The sequence below is a fragment of the Aquarana catesbeiana genome, linkage group LG01 (assembly GCF_042186555.1).
Source record: "Aquarana catesbeiana isolate 2022-GZ linkage group LG01, ASM4218655v1, whole genome shotgun sequence".
Lineage (NCBI taxonomy): Eukaryota > Metazoa > Chordata > Amphibia > Anura > Ranidae > Aquarana > Aquarana catesbeiana.
Genome location: NC_133324.1, coordinates 844,341,694 through 844,361,716, shown reverse-complemented (window position 1 = coordinate 844,361,716; position 20,023 = coordinate 844,341,694).

The window sequence follows — 20,023 nt, the reverse complement described above, 5'->3', positions numbered from 1 at the left end:
TTTTTATCCTGTCTGCAACATTGCGGCGGACAGATCAGACACTTTTGACACTATTTTGGGACCATTGGCATTTATACAGTGATCAGTGCTTTAAAAATGCACTGTTATACCCTGTACACGCGATCGGACTTTCTGACGGAATATGTGCGATCGGAGCTTGTTGTTGGAAATTCTGACCGTGTGTGGGCTCCATCGGACTTTTTCCATTGGAATTTACCGACACACAAAGTTTGAGAGCAGGCTATAAAATTTTCCGACAACAAAATCCGTTCAGGTAATTTCCGACCGTGTGTGGACAATTCCGACGGAAAATGTGTGATAGGACCTTGTTGTCGGAAATTCCAACCATGTGTGGGCTCCATCACACATTTTCCATTGGAATTTCCGACACACAAAGTTTGAGAGCTTGCTATAAAATTTTCCAATCGTGTGTACACAACTCCGACGCACAATGTGCCACGCATGCTCAGAATAAATTAAGAGACAAAAGCTATTGGCTACTACCCCATTTATAGTCCCGACGTATGTGTTTTACGTCACCGCGTTCAGAACGATCGGATTTTCCGACAACTTTGTGCGATGTGTATGCTAAACAAGTTTGAGCCAACATCCGTCGGAAAAAATCCATGGATTTTGTTGTCGGAATATCTGATCAATGTCCGATCGTGTGTACAGGGCATTACTGTGTAAATGTCACTGGCAGGGAGGGGGTTAAACTATAGGGGGGGACCAAGGGGTTAAGTGTGTTCCCTGGGCATGTTCTAACTGTAGGGGGATGGGCTCAGCAGAACATGACAAAGATCATTGCTTTCGATCACTGGGAGCAATAGATACCTGTCATGTTGCTAGGCAGAACAGGGAAATGCCTTGTTTACATAGGCATCTCTCTGTTCTGTCTCTCCGTGTCACATTGAGTCCCACCCCTCTGCTCTGGCGGCACGTGGTGAGAATGCGCGTGCCACCGGTGGTGCGCACATGCCCGCTAGCCGCAGATGACACAGCAACGTTGTTTTGCACACCCGTGCCACTTTGCCGATGTATATCGGCGTGAACCGGTCGGCAAGTGGTTAATCAATGGAAAGTTGTGTTTGGTGCACTTTAACTTGAGTATTCACTACACAGACACACTCCACTGACACACTACAATATACTGCAGTAAAACTACACTAATACACTTCAACATACTGCAGTAAAAGTACACTAACACACTTCAATATACAGTTTTGCTAAAAAGTTTGTATACCCTGGCAGAAATTGGGAAATGTTGGTATTAATATTGAAAATATGACTGATCATGCCAAAAAACTTTTTCTTTTTTTTTTTAAGCATAGAAATCACATGATGCCATTTATTATCACGTTTTTTTTTATCCTTTTTAAATCATAATGATGTTATGATTTACCAGAAATCAACCAAATGGCCCTGATAAAAAGTTTACATACCCTGGAATGTTTGGCCTTGGTACAAACACAGAAGGTCGTACACACAGTTTAAAATGGCAATTAAAGGTTAATTATCAACATCTGCAACATCTGTGGCTTTTTAAATCACAATTAGTGTCTGTGTATAAATAGGTAATGAGTTTGCTAGCTCTCACATGGATGCACTAAGCAGGCTAGACACCGAGCCACGAGGAGGTAGAAAAGAACAGTCAAAAGACCTGCGCAGCATTGTGGGGCACTTGGCGGGTCGAACGCCCAGACAATACAGCGCCAAACGGGCGAACAGCCAATGTTCGGCCCAAATTCGTGCTTGGGACGAACTATTCGCCCAACACTAGTCTTTATTAATGTCTATGTATGCCCCAGAGGCTCAGCTATATGGTCCTTAGTTTTGGTAGAATACTTCTGTCTGCCATTTTTTTTGTGTATGCTGTTGTCTGACCATAGAGCACCACTGTTTTTTTTTATTTCAGTGAATGGGCAGTTGACCATGGACATTTAGTTATTACCCAATTATATTTATCCCCCTCTTTTAATATATTTTTTGATATGTTTGTTGCCTGCAGGGTACTGGATAAATTCTTCTTTTCAAAATAAAGATATAATTATTAGGATTAGACATGAATGCTACCATCCTCTACATCAGTGTTTCTCAACTCCAGTCCTCAAGGCGCACCAACAGGTCATGTTTTCAGGGTTTCCCTCAGATTAAACGGCTGTGGTAATTACTAAGGCAATGAAACTGATCAAATCACCTGTGCAAAATAGTGGAAATCCTGAAAACATGACCTGTTGGTGCGCCTTGAGGACTGGAGTTGAGAACCACTGCTCTACATGCATCCTTTGCAAATATTATTGTCCACTCAATAGGTTTTGGATGTGTTCTTTGTTAAGCTTTTCTGCTGCTGCAGTGGAGGTTAAGGAAATGAATGTCTGGATGGCAAAGATGGCTGAACAGAATTACACATCTTCTGAAGTGAAACCGTTCTCATGTATATATTTCAACTGTGTATTCACTTTTTATTATTTCAGTGAGTGGACAGTTGACCACAGGTATTTAGTTATTACCCAATTACATTTACCCCCCTCTTTTAATTTTTTTTTTATATTTGTGTTGCCTACGGAGTGCTGGATACCTTCTTCTTTTCAAAATAAAGAAGATATAATTGTTAGGATAAGACATGATTGCTACCATCCTCTACATGCAACCCTTGCAAATATGATTGCCCAAGCAATAGGTTTTGGATGTGTACTTTGTTAAGATTTTCTGCTGCTGCAGTGGAGTTTAAGGATTTGATTGGTCTGTCTGGGTGGCAAAGAAGACGGAACAGAATTAAAATTTTTCTAAAGATGAAACAGTTTCCATATATATATATATACTGTTTCATCTTTAGAAACATTTTATTCACATTAAAAATTATTTTATACACATTATTTCATGTGTATATTCATATATGTATATTTTTTTATATTCAGCTTTAAACACCTATTGCTAAACAGAATATATTGACAACAAAGCAATAACATTTTTCAATATTAAGCTCATGATTTGCCCTTTTACTTTTCTTGGGCCAAGGTAACAGCCTACATAGAAAGATCAAATTAAGTGCTGAGTAAAATATGAATAAAGGAGTTCTATATTGACTTCCAAACAGTGTAGCCACTCGGGAGCTGTAAAACTGGAATGAGCACTAGCTTTCTCACCCATGGCACTGCAATAGGGAATCACACTAAAGTACTTGGACCCAAGAGGGTCTCACAGAACCAGTAGGATGCTGTATATTGTATTTGGACCTGTCTTGAACACTTAACAGCATAAAATGAAAAATAAATAAATTAATATGCACAATCATTGATTAACACTGTTTTGTAACATATTGTGAAGTTAAGGGAAATAATTACATCCATTGATCTTCCTTCCCATTTCAAGGTTTCATTATGTATTCCAAACAACGATGTAGCTATAAAGTCTCTTCTCAGCTTGAAGGTTGACTTGCTCAGAGCAGTTTTCAAAAGCAACAGAGATAGGTATATGAATTTAAACAATTATAAAAAATATTAATAAACATAGTCATGTGGTGGCCTTTACAAGAAAGTTCAGATGTAATTAAAATCCTTAAAGTACATAAGCCCATGTGTGCATAAGCTATGCTTAGTAAAATAGATGGAAAATTGATATTTACGGCATGTATTGTGTTACCACTGCCATTTCAATCTGTTCTTAGTAACCAGATGCAGAATGTTGACAGACTATAATATTTTTTTCATACTTAAAGTGGTATTAAACCGAAAAGCAAACATGTAATTTATTTCAGCTTACCATTTGTTTTATAAATGTGATGACTGCATTCCTTTTCTTTATTAGGCTTACTTTCTTTTGTTTTTATTTTGGTGACCTGATCCATTGTTTTTCAAAAGAACAAACTCTTTTGAAAAGACAGTTACAAATATGAGACAAACCATTTAACACTGACAGGGGTTCTTAGAATGAACAGCTTTTATTTATATATGTACAGTTAATATCCCAAAAGAAAAAAAAAACTATTTGCTGTAACTGTATTGAACTGAAGTTTGACTTCAGTTGTTAGTATAACTAAATCTGCTAGTACAACTAACATTCCCCTGCCCCCAGAATGACAACTATGCTGCCCAAAGGTGCCCCCAGTGTGTATTCATCCACAGTGGGGACACTCTAATGCAGGAGATGTGTTACTGGCAAGATCAATAGGCAAAAAATAGAGGGAAAAAAGGCTAAGACAACTGATGCAACCACCACATCTAATGACTGGTAAGCTACAATATATGGTTTGGGGTTTATTACCACTTTAATTAACTAAATTAACTCTTTTCCAAAAAAAAAAACAAATCCTTGCTTATTAGGCCTGGCAATTTTAGTTTTCTTTTTTATTTTTTTTTTTTATTTTGGATAGAGAAAGTGAGGGTTATACCCCCTGTTAGATTTTTTTCTCACCATCTGTGTACCATTGCAGAGATTTACCTTCACTTCCTGTCCCATAGCCAAACAGAAAGTGAGAGGAAATCCCTGCAAGTTAAAGGAATTCCTTGGGGACCCCCAGGTCACCAGAACTAGTGTCCCTATTGGAAGATTTCCCCTCTATTACTTATCTGGGGACAACCCAAAATTTGGGATTTTCTTTTACTTTCAGTTTCAATGATAACAGGACAAATAGAGAGGGTGAATCTCCTTAACAGGGGCACAGACAGCAATAAAAGCTGACAAGTATACTAATCCCTCTCTATGCTATCCAAACTAAAAAATATCTTTTGCCATTAATTATACTTTAAAAGCAATGAATAATGTTATATTATCCCCTTCCCGCCGACCTACGCAGATATGCGTACTCGGCTTTCCGGGGTTATACCGGGATGATGTCCGCAGCTGCAGGCATCATCCCGCTACCGTTGTTTCCAGCGGGCGATCGGCTACCCGAGTATAACAACCGATGCGGCTAAAAGCCGCTCGGTTGTTATACCGGAGGAGCGGGAGGGGACAACCCCCCTTCCGCCGCCTCCCGCCGCTGTTACCGGGCCTCCCGTGCGATCAGGAGGCCCGGTGTCCAATCGGGTACCTTTGTCTGCTGGGGGCGGGCTGGAACGAAGCTGTGGGCGGCTTCGTTCCAGCCTTCTCATTGTAAACGCGGAAGCGACGTCATGATGTCACTTCCCGTTTACTCGGCTGCCAATGGCGCCGAATTTAAAAAAGTACACAGTATTCAGAATCGCCGTTTTTGGCGATCTGAATACTTTGAAGTGTAAAGGAGGGATGGGGGTCTTTTAGACCCCCCATCCCTCCATAAAGAGTACCTGTCACCACCTATTACTGTCACAAGGGATGTTTACATTCCTTGTGACAGCAATAAAAGTAAAAAAAAAAAAAAATTTTTAAAACACAATTTATAAAGTAAAAAAATAAATAAAATAAATAAAAAAAAAAAAAAAATTTTTAAAGTGCCCCTGTCCCCGCGAGCTCGCGCAGCGAAGAAAACGCATACGGAAGTCGCGCACGCATATGTAAATGGTGTTCAAATCACACATGTGAGGTATCGCCGCGATCGTCAGAGCGAGAGCAATAATTCTAGCCCTAGACCTCCTCTGTAACTCAAACCTGGTAACCGTAAAAAAAATTTAAAGCATCGCCTATGGAAATTCATAGGTACCGTCATTTGTCGCCATTCCGCGAGTGCGTGCAATTATAAAGGGTGACATGTTTGGTATCTATTTGCTCGGCGTAGCATCATCTTTCACATTATACAAAAAAATTGGGGTAACTTTACTGTTTGGATTTTTTAAAATTCATGAAAGTGTCCCTTTTCCAAAAATTTGAGTTTAAAACACCGCTGCACCAATACCGTGTGATAAAAAATATTGCAACAATCGCCATTTTATTCTCTAGATTCTCTGCTAAAAAAATATATATAATGTTTGGGTACTCTAATTACTTTTCTAGCAAAAAATACGGATTTTAACTTGTAAACACCAAATTTCAAAAATAGGCTTAGTCATGAAAGGGATTATATTATAGATGTATACATTTATGTGTTGCGCTCTATAGTAAAAAAACCTAAATTAATAATAATAACTTTGAGGCAAATATCTATATATGCTGTATATATGTTTAGATAGAATGCAGTGCTCCTGACGTGATTAGTCTTCCACCACAAGAAACTTAGCATAAAACATGAATGAATGAATTAATATAAAAAAAAATTAATCCAGTGTCTGAAAACAATGTGTAACCAATTTCCATGCATGAGACCCTAGCGTAAATGAGGAAAAAGATGTACAATCAAGTTCATAAAGCATTTTAACATATGCATAAATAAAATAGAAAGCATTCTTAGCAAAAACATATCAAGAAAATGGAAATAAAATACTCACAAGATGGTATAACCCCCCCCCCCCAAATTTTACATAAAATCAACCCTCAGATATCCCCTCTATGCTGGCAATTAGGGATGAGCCGAACACCCCCCCCCGGTTAGGTTCGCACCAGAACACGCGAACAAGCAAAACATTTGTGCGAACACCGTTAAAGTCTATGGGACACTAATATGAAAAATCAAAAGTGCTCATTTTAAAGGCTTATGTGCAAGTTATTGCCATAAAAAGTGTGTGGGGACCCGGGTCCTGCCTCAGGGGACATGTATCAATGCAAAAAAAGTTTTAAAAACATCCGTTTTTTCAGGAGCAGTGATTTTTATAATGCCTTAAGTGAAACAATAAAAATAAAATATTCCTTAAAATATCATGCCTAGGGGGTGTCCTTAGTATGCCTGTAAAATAGCAAATGTTTTCCGTGTTTAGAACAATACCACAGCAAAATTACATTTCTAAAGGAAAAAATCTCATTTAAAACTACCCACAGCTGTAATGAATTGTCGGATCCCGGCAATATAGACAAAAATCATTGAAAAAATGGCATGGGGACCTGGGTCCTGCCCCAGGAGACATGTATCAATGCAAGAAAAAGTTTTTAAAATTGCTGTTTTAAAAGCAGTGATTTTAATAATGCTTAAAGTAAAACAATAAAAATGAAATATTCCTTTAAATATTGTGCCTGGGGGGTGTCCTTAGTATGCCTGTAAAGTAGCACATTTTACACGTGTTTAGAACAATACCACAGTAAAATGACATTTCTAAAGCAGCAAAAAAGTCATTTAAAAACTGCTTGTGGCTTTAGTGAATTGTCGGATCCTGGCAATATAGAAAAAAATCATGAAAAAAAATGGCATAGGTAACCCCCCAGACCATTACCAGACCCTTTGGGTCTGGTATGAATATTAAGGGAAACCCCGCACCAAGATTTAAAAAAAAAATGCGTGGGGATCCCCCCAAAATCCATACCAAGCCCCTCAGGTCTGGTATGAATATTAAGGGGAACCCTGCACCAAAAAATGGCATAGGGACCCCCAAAATTCATACCAGGCCTTTATCTGAGCAGGCAACCTGGCAGGCCACGGGAAAAGGGGGAGCGAGAGAGCGCCCCCTCCTGAACAGTACCAGGCCACATGCCCTCAACATGGGGAGGATGCTTTAGGGTCCCCCCAAAACACCTTGTCCACATGTTGATGGGGACAAGGGCCTCATCCCCACAACCCTTGCCCGTGGTTGTGGGGGTCTGTGGGCAGAGAGCTTATTGGAATCTGGAAGCCCCCTTTAACAAGGGAACCCCCAGATCCTGCCCCCCATGTGAATGTGTAGCGGGTACATTGTACCCCTACACATTCACCAAAAAAGTGTTAAAAATAGTAAAAATAACAGAAGATAGTTTGGGACAAGTCCTTTATTAAAAAATAAAACAATAAAAATGTCCCACGATGTAAATCCATCGTCCATCACGCCGCCCGTCAAACCGAAAAATAAAGGGCAACAACTCCGCCTCTGCTGACTGAAGCCTCTACGCAATGACAGCTGTTTTATAGCTGAGGGTGGGGCCACCCAGTGATGTAAACGGATGACCCCGTCCCCTCAGATGCCACGTGACATCAGAGGAAGGCCGGGCCACCCGGTGATGTAAATGGATGACCCCGCCTTCCTCTGACATCATGAGCATCAGAGGGGGTAGGGTCACCCATTTACGTCACCGTATGGCCCCGCCCTAAGCTTTTAACAGCTGTCATTGCGAACAGGCTTCAGTTGGCAGGAGCCTCCCATGGAGGCAGAGCTGTTGTATTCAACTAAAAAATAAAATAAAAGCCTCATGCATGTGTTCTGCTTCTTAATATATGGGGTCAACAATGCCAAGAGTTGGCGAAAGCAGGGTTCCATCATGCAGAGATAATTCCAAAAATCATCGGATTATTCTCCTGGAACTCCTGCAGCAAAGGCATATGACATAATTGGTCAGGATTAATAAAGCAACCAATTTTTGGTCCAAGAAATCTTCCTCCTCCTGTTCCTGGGATGGACTTGAGTCAAAGCAATAACTCCAAGGCCAATAATAAATAACACGTTATCTCTGATTCCGCAACATGTCTGGCTGATGAACGGCCGTTCAGAAATGAACGTGGCTTGGAGCCGGAGCGTGGGGGCGCCTGACTCCCGAGCTCCCGTCCACAGGAGAGATCACAGTAACCTTTACAGAGTTGTACATAATGAACCAACTCCATAAATTCTTCCTCAGCGAGATCCCGCTCCCCTAGGGCAACCAGGTCGCAAATAGGCTGCAATATCCTGTAAATCTTCCGGACGCAATCACGCGAGGCCCTGGCTTCAAATAGGGCTGACTCGAGCACCGCATACTCCTCCGGCCTCAGCCCCTCAGGCAGGAGCCATGAGCAGCCCCAGCACACAGCACCTGCATCAACTACCCCATAGCCACTGAATATGCAGGATCTCTGTTCTGTGGCAGAAGACATTAAAGCCACACTCTCCTCAGCCATCACAGACCTCAGAAGAGTTTTCCAGGCAATGGCAGTGCGGATGGACGATCTGGAAGAAACAACAGCCCTCCATAACACTGCATTCCAGCAATTACAGGCTTCTTCCCACACCCAAACTACTCAGCTCAGAGACATTCAAAGACACATGGAAGATCTAGACAATCGTGGACGTCGCCACAATATCCGGGTAAGATGCATCCCTGAAATTATAGAAAATTCCCAAATTACAAGGGCCATCATCGCCATCTTTAACGATCCCCTGGGCAGACCCCCTGAAACACCCATTGACTTTGAGTGCCTGCACAGAGCCCTAAAACCCAGAGGCAGAGACACTGATCACCCCAGAGATGTCATTTGCTGTCTTGTCAATTTTATAACTAAAGGAGTAAATTCTCCACAGGGCAAGAGACAGTTGCTCCCTGATTTATCAAGGAGCTGACATAAAGTTGTTCCAAGACCTTTCGCCTATTTCCCTAAAAATAGAAGGGACTTACGCCCGCTCAGGGGGTTTAGTACACGCCCCACACTATATAAGGCCGCCTGTGTGGCGGCCTTGTGTAGTGTGTTGCAGCGGTGGAGAGATAGACAGAGAGACAGTGTAATTTGATTTAAGTTAGATAAAGAAGGGAGGCGAGTCAGTTAGCTGCACTTATGGTGTATTGTGTGTATATATATATATGCATCCTAGGTGTTGTATATATATATATATAGGAGCCACACTGGGGCAGAGATTCTGTTAGCTCCGCAGGGGCAGGTTCAGAGGTGGTTGACGCCACGCAAGCTTAAGCCAGGTATGGTGGGGCAACGGTTCTTGGGCTGGTACCCGGGCTTACAGGATGTCCTGAGGCAGGCCAGGAAAGTCTGTGTGCATTTCCGCCGGTCATATAATGCAATTGCTTGGCTGGCTGACTTCCAAAAGGAATTTAACCTGCCCAAGAAGAGCATAATTTGCGACATGCCTACCAGGTGGAACTCAACTCTGGCCATGCTGCAGTGGCTGCACATGCAGCAGAGGGCCATCAATGGGTACCTATGTGACTATGGCACCAGGACAGGGTCAGGGGACCTTGTTTTTTTTTCCCACACCAGAGGGCTAGGATCAGGGATGCATGCACTGTCCTGTCACCATTTGAGGAGACCATGAGGATGGTGAGCAGTGACAGTGCATGCATCAGTGACACTGTCCCTCTTGTCCACCTGTTGGAGCACACGCTGCATAGAATAATGGACAGGGCACTTGAGGTAGAACAGAGGGAGGAAGAGGAGGACTTCCTTACCTCTCAAGGCCCCCTTTATCCAGACAGTGTTCCTGCGTGCCCGCTGATCACACAGGAAGAGGTTGAGGAGGAGGAGGAGGATTGTGTCAGCATGGAGGTGGAGCCTGGCACTCAGCATCAGCAGCAGTCTTCAAGGGATCATTTACAGTCCAAAGAAACCCATGGACTTGTACGTGGCTGGGAAGAGGTGGCTGTGGATCATGTCGTCCTCAGTGACCCAGAGGACTCTGGACCAAATGCCTCAGCAAAGCTATGCTGCATGGCCTCCCTGATCCTGCAAATCCTGCAGAAGGATCCCCATATTTGTGGTATCAAGGGGAGGGATGATTACTGGCTGGCAACACTCCTTGATCCACGTTACAAGGGTAAGATTGCGGACCTTATCTTGCTATCACAGAGGGAGCAGAGGATGAAACATCTTTGGAAGGCCTTGCAGAAAGGTTTGTGCAACGTGTTTCCAGAGCCTGGGAGGTTATAATTTCCTGGTCCTCCTGGACAACATGTTGCTGAGGCTTCGGTCAATCACAGAAGGAGCGGTGGAGAAGGTGGCCATCTGACCGATCCATTCAGAAAATTTTTTAGTCCGCAGCCTGAAGGTATGATCGGTTCCAGCAACCATCGCCAGCATCTGATTCACATGGTGCAGAATTACCTAGGGGCAAGATCAGATTTGGACACCTTTCCCACCAAAAATCATCTGGGTTACTGGATCTTGAGGATGGATCACTGGCCAGAGCTTGCACAGTAATCAATAGAGCCTGTCCTGCATCTGGAGGATCACAGGGTGCGCCTGTCCACCGAATTGGTCGATCGGCTGACCTTTATAAAAATTAATCAGTCTGGAGCGCATGCGCGGAAGCCTCCAAGATGGCCGCTAGCCTCTGAAGCTCCGCTCCACTCCGGCCCCGTTCGTTCCTCCAGCGCTGACAGAGTGACAAACAAAGCCATATAAAGGCACCCCCGGGTGCACGACACCCTCAGGAACCATCTGATGCTGACGGGGATGGCCAGAAGAAGCCAGATGATGGCTGCGCCTGGGCCGCTCAACTATGCCAAGATGGCCGGCGCTCCTCCAAGACACAGCGTGGCTGCAGCAGCAGAGGAGTCCATAGCTGACCAGGACTGTGACCCACCGCAATTGCCAGGTATGGGGGGGCTCCCTACTACCGCAGGCCCATTCACCTTCATCCACTGAATCCCTCCTTTTAAGCCTGCAAGCAGACCTTCCATCCACTCCCATGATGGATCCACATACAGGCCTCTTACTATCGGTCAGTGAGGCCCAGGAAGCCTCACCCATCCCCACTGACTTTCCCTCCATGATGGAGTCCTTTGCACAGCTGCTTTCCAAAAGCCTGGCACAAAACATAGCACATATTACATCCTCCATACATGCTGACATGCAGCAGTTTGGGCTCAGACTAGACAATATGGAGAAAAAAGCAGATCAAGCTGGGGCTAGGATCAATCAGAATACTGCAAGACTGCAAGATGTGCAGGACCAACTTGAGATAGCTTTCGCAAAGATCGATGATCTGGAGAACAGATCAAGACGATATATCTTCAGAGTTAGGGGGGTCCCGGAAGCGGAAAAAGAGGTTCATTCTGTCATCAAAGTCCTTATTAAAAAAGCGCGCCAGCGCCCCCCAGTGGGGAATTCGGCTGAATTGCTCTGGAAAAGCCTCTCATGCACCTGCGTGCACGTATGTTAGCCTGATGACCACCAACACGTCCCTGACATTGCCCCCTCCCAACGGGCAGCCTCCGGATGCCCAGATAACTCCTCTTCTCAGGATGAGCAGAGAAATAGGCCTGGATCAAATGTTCAGCGTGAATATTGTTATTGGGTTCCCATGAATTATCCTCCGGACCATACCCCTTCCATTTGACAAAGAACTGTACCTGCCCCAATCTCTTTCTGCAATCGAGGATAGCCTCCACCTCATATTCCTCGTTTCCGTCCACCAAGACAGGTTCGGGGACCCTGGTGCCCCTATTAGGGAAGGGATTAGGGAAGGGATTACAGCAGGCTTCAATAATGACACATGGAACACAGGATGGATTTTAAGTGAGTCAGGTAAACACAGTTCATAAGAAACTTTGTTAACCTTCTTTTTCACCGGAAAAGGCCCAATAAACTTAGGAGCAAGCTTCTTGGAAGGACAAGCTAGTTTAATATTATTGGTAGACAGCCATACCTTATCACCAATCTGCAGATTTAGATCTCCTCTTCTCTTTTGGTCGAAGATCCTCTTACTGTCTGCTTGTGCCTTGGATATCGCTTCCTGTAGCATCCGGTTGTTGTGACTGAGGAACTGTACTGTATCCTGGACCGCTGGAACTGGGGATTCTGGAAGAAAATCTGGTAAGAAAGACACATGAAAACCATAATTGGCAAAAAACGGGGACTGACCCGTGGCAGAGTGGCTAGCATTATTGTAGGCGAATTCTGCTAGAGGTAGTAGGGACACCCAGTCGTCTTGTACAAATAAGGTAAAGCATCTAATGTACTGCTCTAGCGTTTGATTTGTTCGTTCGGTTTGCCCATTTGTTTGGGGGTGGTATGCTGAAGACAGGGCTAATTCAATTTTCAGTATTTCACATAGGGCCTTCCAGAAACGTGATGTAAACTGCACCCCCCTATCGGATACTTTATTTGCAGGAACTCCGTGCAGCCTGACGATCTCCTTGATGAATACACGGGCAGTCTCTACAGCAGAAGGTGTCCCCTTTAAAGGCAGAAAGTGGGCCATTTTAGACAGACGATCGACGACTACGAAGATCGCCGAACATCCTTCTGAGCATGGTAATTCAACAATAAAGTCCATTGCTATCATCCTCCAGGGCCTATCTGGTATGGGCAACGGCCTCAACAGTCCCCAAGCTCGGTTCCTGGAGGTTTTATTTTGAATGCAAACAGGACAGGAGCTAACGTACTTTCTGCAAAATTCTTTCATGTTAGGCCACCAGAACGTGCGTTGCACGAGTTCAAGGGTCTTACGGACCCCAAAATGTCCTGCAAGTGGATGATCATGCAACAAGCTCAGCATTTTGACCCATATCGAGATACTACAGCAAGTCCTTGAAGACTTGAAGGTTCTGGTGATGCTTGTCTGATCAAAGACAGGATGTCCGCTTGAAGGAGTAGGAAATTATTTGCTGGCAGGATGGTGTCAGGTACAGAAGGTTTCTTGGGATGATCAAACATGCGTGACAGCACGTCTGGTTTTACGTTTTTGGTACCTGGCTGGTAGGTAATATGAAAACAGAAACGTGTGAAAAACAGGGCCCACCGGGCTTGTCGAGGTTTCAGTCTCTTAGCAGATCTTAGATATTCGAGGTTCTTGTGATCCGTATATATTAGAACCGGATGGACTGCACCCTTCAACAAATACCTCCACTCTTCTAGTGCTGCCTTGATGGCCAGTAACTCTCGATCACCCACATCATAATTTCGCTCAGCCGGCGAGAGTTTCCTGGAGAAAAACCCCACAGGGTGCATCAGATCCTTGTTACCCTGTCACTGAGAGATGACTGCACCCACGGCCACTTCAGAAGCGTCCACCTCCAGAATAAAAGGTAGGGATGGGTCAGGATGGCTGAGAATTGGAGCTGAGGTGAACCGTCTCTTTAATTCTTCAAAGGCCTCCTGAGCCTCAGAGCTCCAAAAAAAGCGACAGTTCTGCTTGGTTACCTGCGTGATAGGTGAAATAATGGCAGAGAATCCTTTAATAAATTTTCTATAGAAATTTGCGAATCCGATAAAGCGCTGCACGCCCTTCTTGTCCAGGGGAGCTGGCCAATCTAGCACTAGACACTTTTTGTGGATCCATTTTAATGCCGGTAGGGGAGATCACTAGCCCCAAAAACTGAATGTCCCTTTGTTCGAATTCACATTTTTCTGCTTTGGCATACAGTCCGTGTAGACGAAGACGGCTCAAGAGTTTGCAAACATGTTCCCTATGTTGGTTAAGGGAATTAGAGAAGATCAAAATATCATCCAAGTAAACTATCACAAAGATGTCCAGGAAATCTCTGAATACATCATTGACCAGATGCTGAAAAGTGGCAGGGGCATTGCATAGGCCGAAGGGCATGACCAAGTACTCATAGTGCCCGAAACGGGTCCGGAAAGCCGTCTTCCATTCATCTCCGGCCCGAATACGGACCAGGTTGTAGGCCCCTCTTAGATCCAACTTAGTGAAGATAACGGCAGACCTCAACTTCTGAAATAGTTCAGGTATCAGGGGTAACGGGTAGCGTTTTTTGACTGTGATCTTATTTAAGTCCCAATAGTCCACACATGGACGAAGAGTCTGATCTTTCTTGGCAACAAAGAATATACCGGCCCCAGCTGGGGAGGTAGAAGGTCAAATAAAGCCCTTTTCGAGGTTTTCATTAATGTATAGTTTAAGTGCCTCTTGTTCCTTTTCAGATAGTGGAAAGATGCGCCCGAAGGGAATCTCAGCTCCAGGAAGCAACTCAATTGGGCAATCATAAGGGCGATGGGGTGGTAGGGAGTCCGCTCCCTTCTTGCTGAAAACATCTGCAAATTCATGGTAAACCTCTGGTATGGTTTGGAGGTGATCTGGATCTACATCCATGCAGAGTAAGGTGGCAGCTGGTTTGGAGGGTTCAGGTAAACAATGTCTCTGACAATAGGAAGATAGAAACTTGATTTCACCGGTAGACCAATTAACGTGGGGATTATGGGCCTGAAGCCAGGGCATGCCCAAAATGATCGGAAACAGAGGAGAGGAGATGACGTCCAGAATCAGGATTTCTTTATGCTGAGATGAACAGGTGACCAAAAGTGGAAGGGTCTCTTGAGAGACTTGTCCTGATTTTATGTGGGACCCATCGGCCAGAAAAATGGAAAGTCTGTGTGTTTTGTCTTTCAGAGGAAGATTTTGTTGGGCAGCAAAGGCAGAGTCAATAAAGCAACTGCAAGCCCCAGAATCAATGATGGCGTTGATCCGGATTGTTCTTCCCTGGAGCTGTAACGAGAGAGGGAGAGCAAGTTGAGTGGCATTGGCGGTTAATGCTGAAAGACTGGCCGGAGTAGAGGAAACACACTTACGGGTCTTGACCGGACAGTTGTCCACATAGTGGCCTGTCCCACCACAGTAGAGGCAGAGGTTTAGCTGGCGTCTGCGTGCCTGCTCTTCTGGAGATAGAGTAGAACGTAGTAGTCCCAACTGCATCGGTTCAGGAACATCAGGTGTTTGGGTGGCCGGGTTGGAGCAGGTAGAAGGTAGTTATCGGGAGGAAGGCATTGGAACTTTTGCAGTCATCCACATGGGGCGCGTTTGCTGGGAGGAGCGTTCAGACCGGCGTTCACGAAGGCGCCGGTCGATCTGGATGGTTAACGCAATAAGTTTTTCAAGGGTATCCGGCATTTCTACCCGTGCGAGCTCATCCTTGAGGCTCTCTGATAACCCCATGCGGAATTGATGGCGTAATGCTGCATTATTCCATTGTGTGTCTGCGCTCCAGCGTCGAAAGTCCGTGACATAGTCCTCGGCCGGTCTGCGGCCTTGCTGGAGCGCGAACAAAGCTGACTCAGCGGTGGCAGTCCGCTGAGGATCATCATAAAAATTGGGTCATGGCTTCAAAGAAAGAGGACAGGGACTGGATCTGCACTGAATTGTTTTCAAGCAGGCGATGAGCCCAGGTTTGCGGCTCTCCTTGCAGAAGGGATATCACAAATCCTACTTTAGTAGCCTCCAAAGAAAAAGATAGCTGTAAGGCAAAATATAACTGACAGGCACTGCGGAAGGCCAGGAACTTCGTACGGTCCCCAGAGAACCTCTCTGGGATGGGAACCCTCGGTTCGGGTGGAAGCATAACCACAGAGGGAGGTACAGTGGCTTGTACTGGAGCTGCTGCTGGAGCAGGAGATGCGCCTCCTGGGCCACTGAGGTTCAGGACTTGACCTTCCAGTCTGGTATAACTGTCTTGCAAAGTCTTTACGGCTTGCGTGAGTGCTGCTAAGTGCGTACAGATCTCCTTGATAGGAGAGGCCTCTCCTGCGGGCTCAGACATGGGCTGTTCGTACTGTTAGGTACCTGGTAGTTGAGCCCGACTGGTAGAAGAAGACCTCTCTTAAGCACTGGTTCAGAAGCCACTGGAGTGGGGACAGTGGTCTACTGAGCACAGTGGGTAGGAGTGCCTGATGCGGTTTCTTTTTTTTTTAAATTCCTTTATTTTCACACTGAGTAGGTACAACCATTTACATATTCAATTATACAACAGTGTTAGAATCAAGCAAGTGGAATACAAAAGTGAGTTTATAACCCGAGATATCAAAAGTAGCAAGGTCAGAATATCTGATTACTTAAATTAGCACCAAATTCACAGTTTGTGGGGATTATACCCCGACATGACACTACTGCCCAAAATTAGGATCTTGAGAGTGCTCCGGGGTCTTAGTTGCTTGGTTCGGTACTGATTCCCTACGGTGGTAGATTGCAACACTCAGTGAAGGATGAAGTTTTTTATTCCCGGTAAAAATAATAAAGGTGGGGGTCTATAAAGCTATGAAACCCAAACATGGGACCAAATGAGAAGGTAGTTGATTTTAAGATTTACTTTATATCTGGCCGTGGGGAAACCCATGTATGAGAATGCGTCAAACAGAGACTATTATCCCCAGGGATAGGTGAGGGAAATGTCAGGATATAAGGGGGGAGGGAGGGTGAGGAAGGGAAGGGGGCAGAGAGGGGGGTAGAAGATGGTGGGTTAAGAGTAGAGGAACTAGAGTACAGAAAGTATGAGATTGTGAAATATAAGGAGGGTTGGCCTCCGCCTGATGTGTGGAGCGTGTTCATTCAGTTAGCTTGGTTGCTGGATTGCTCCATTTCCTGGAGATATGCTTCCGTATATATAAAGTGCTGCCAGGGTCTCCAGGTTTCCCGAAAGGTCTCCTCCTTATTGTATAGGGTAGCCGTGAGATCCTCCATATCCCTTAGTTCATTAACTTTGATGAACCACAAGGATTTCGCCGGTGGTCTCTCCGATCTCCAACACAGGGGAATGCATGCCTTTGCGGCGTTCAAAAGTTGAATGGTAAGAGAGGTCTTGTATTTTTTAATGGGTCGATCTGACAGATGGAGCAGACAGGCGGCAGGGTTCCCCTCCAGGGAAACACCCGTTAGGTGACCGATAGTGCGGGCCACTTCGAGCCAGAATGGGGCAAGTTTAGGACACGACCAAAAAATGTGTAACATCGTCCCCTCCTCAGTACCACAACGCCAACAGAGGCTGGGCAGTTGAGGGAAGAAACGGTGAAGGATGGCAGGGACCCTGTACCAGCGTGTCATGATTTTGTACCCAGTTTCTTGAACCCTGGTCGCAATGGAGGATTTCTGGGCAAAGTAAAGAATTTTTTGTCTCTGTACATCAGTGAATTGGATTCCAAGTTCCCCCTCCCATTTAGTGAGAAACGGGGGTACGTATCCCTCCTCCGGTTGGGTTAGGGATGAGTATATCAGTGACAGGCAGTGTCGTATCGGCTCCCCCCGGTGGCAGATGAGCTCCAGTTCAGTTAGTTTGCGGGAAATTCCTGGTTTCCATAGGTAACTGCGTAGAAAGTTCCGCAGCTGCAAACTGCTCCAGAAATCTAGGGGAGGGTCTGTCGCCACCGTCCCGACGTTAAGGGAAAGTTGGCCACTGGGCTCTATGAAGTCATGTAAATACAACCTGGTGTCTATTGCGAGTCGCTTAAATTGTGGGCTCTGCAATCCGGGTGGGAATTCCGGGTTACCCAGAATCGGGACCATGGGGGACGGCTGCGGGGACACCGATGAGTGCCGAAAAGCATCTCTGACCACCGTTAAGGTGCTGCCCAGAGTAGGGTGTGCTGTGATCTCCTTGGGTAATGATGTTGTGATCCAGGGCCAGCTCCTGGCCGTACCCCCAGAGTCTTCCTCTTCCATTGCAACCCAATGTTTCGCCTCAGCATGACAATGCCAGTCCACTAACCTAGTTAGGTGAACCGCTCTGTAATAAGCCTTGATATCCGGCAGGCCCACCCCCCCCCCTACTTTTCGCCAGATGGAGAAGTTGCAGTCGGACTCGCGGTTTACGGTGGGACCAGACAAATGCCCGGAACATAGAGTCAATCCGTTTAAAGAACGCTGGAGGCAGTCGGATGGGGAGTGCCTGAAGCAGGTATAGAACCCTTGGCAGAAGAGTCATCTTAAGGGCACTACATCTGCCGAACCACGTCAGCGTCAGGGAGTGCCAGTGTAGGAGGTCAGTTTTAAGGCGTAAAAGTAGTGGGTCAAAGTTTGCCGAGTACAATTCCGCTGGATCTGATGTAATGTCAACTCCCAGGTATCGTATAAGCTTGGTTGCCCACTTCAGTGGAAAGGACGAACGTAAACGTTGGGCAACTCCTGTTCCCACCGTTATGTTAAGAATGGAGGATTTGTTTAGATTAATCTGAAACGAGGAGAGAGTACCATATTCTCGGAGGGATTGTAACAGACTGGGTAGGGAGGAAAGTGGTTCCGTCAGAAAAAAGATGAGGTCATCCGCAAAGGCGGCTACCTTATGAGATCCCGAGGATTTCGGGTAGCCTACAATGTCGGAGTTTGCCCTAATTGTACACAACAGGGGTTCCAGGGACAGAATAAAGATCAGAGGGGAAAGGGGGCATCCCTGTCGTGTACCATTCCGGATTTTAAAGAAATTCGATCTCGTCTCGTTTACCCTAACTGACGCAGAGGGGCAAGTGTACAAGGAAAGTATCCACTGCATCATTGATGAGCGAAGACCTATGTGTTCCAAAGTTGCCCTGATAAAGGACCAACTGACGCGATCGAAAGCCTTCTCCGCGTCGGTAGACAGCAGGAGAAGAGCTTTTTTGGTGGTCTTTGCCGCATGAATCAGATTGATAACTCGGATAGTGTTGTCTCTTGGTTCACGTAGCGGCACAAAGCCTGCCTGGTCTCTGTGTATCAGACTCGGTATGTGGGGGAGCAGCCTGTTGGCTAAGATCTTGGCAAAGAGTTTAAGATCTGAATTCAGGAGTGCAATAGGACGATAGCTCCCACAAAGTGACGGGTCTTTACCCTCTTTCGGAATGAGGGAGATATAAGCCCTTAGGGTGTCTATTGGGAAGGCGTTCCCCTCCGTAAGTGTGTTAAGGGCAGAAACCAAAGGTTTCGACAGTGTGTCAAAAAAGGTTTTGTAGTACACTGGGGTTAAACCGTCAGGGCCAGGAGCCTTTTTCGGTTTCGAGGAGGCCAGTGCCACCCCCAGTTCTTCTACCGTCAGGGGTTCCTCCAGCTCCTCCCTCACATCCTCTGGTAATGATGGCATGCCTGAGGCAGCTACATATGTTTGGGGGGAATGTCTGCCCTCTAGAGGGGGGTCCATGGGTTGCGTGCTTTCCAGATTATAGAGGCCTGTGTAAAATGAGCAGAACTCCTCTGCTATGTCAGATGATGTATTTAGCTTCCGTCCTGAGGATGACTGTATGTGAGGGATATATGTTCTCGTACGAGGGCCCTGCAGGGCTCTGGCCAGGAGTGACCCGGGTTTGTTTGAAAACTCGAACATGGTGCGATGTGCCCACGCTAGTTTTTGTTTGGTCTTATGGAATAACAGTGTACATAGTTCCTCGCGGGCCTTCTGTAGGTCACGGAAGGTTGCGCGGGCAAGACTAGCTTTATGTATTCTCTCTAATTTACGAATTGATGCTAGGAGTTCCTCAGTACGTTTCTGTCTATCTCGCTTGAGGCGGATTCCTATTTTGATCAGTGCCCCTCTCACAACAGTCTTGTGGGCTTCCCAGACCACAAGGGGGTTGGGAACCGATCCCTCATTGACAGCGAAGTATTCCCGTAATGCGTTCAGTATCTCCGAGCGGGTTTCCTCTGATTGAAGCAGTGCT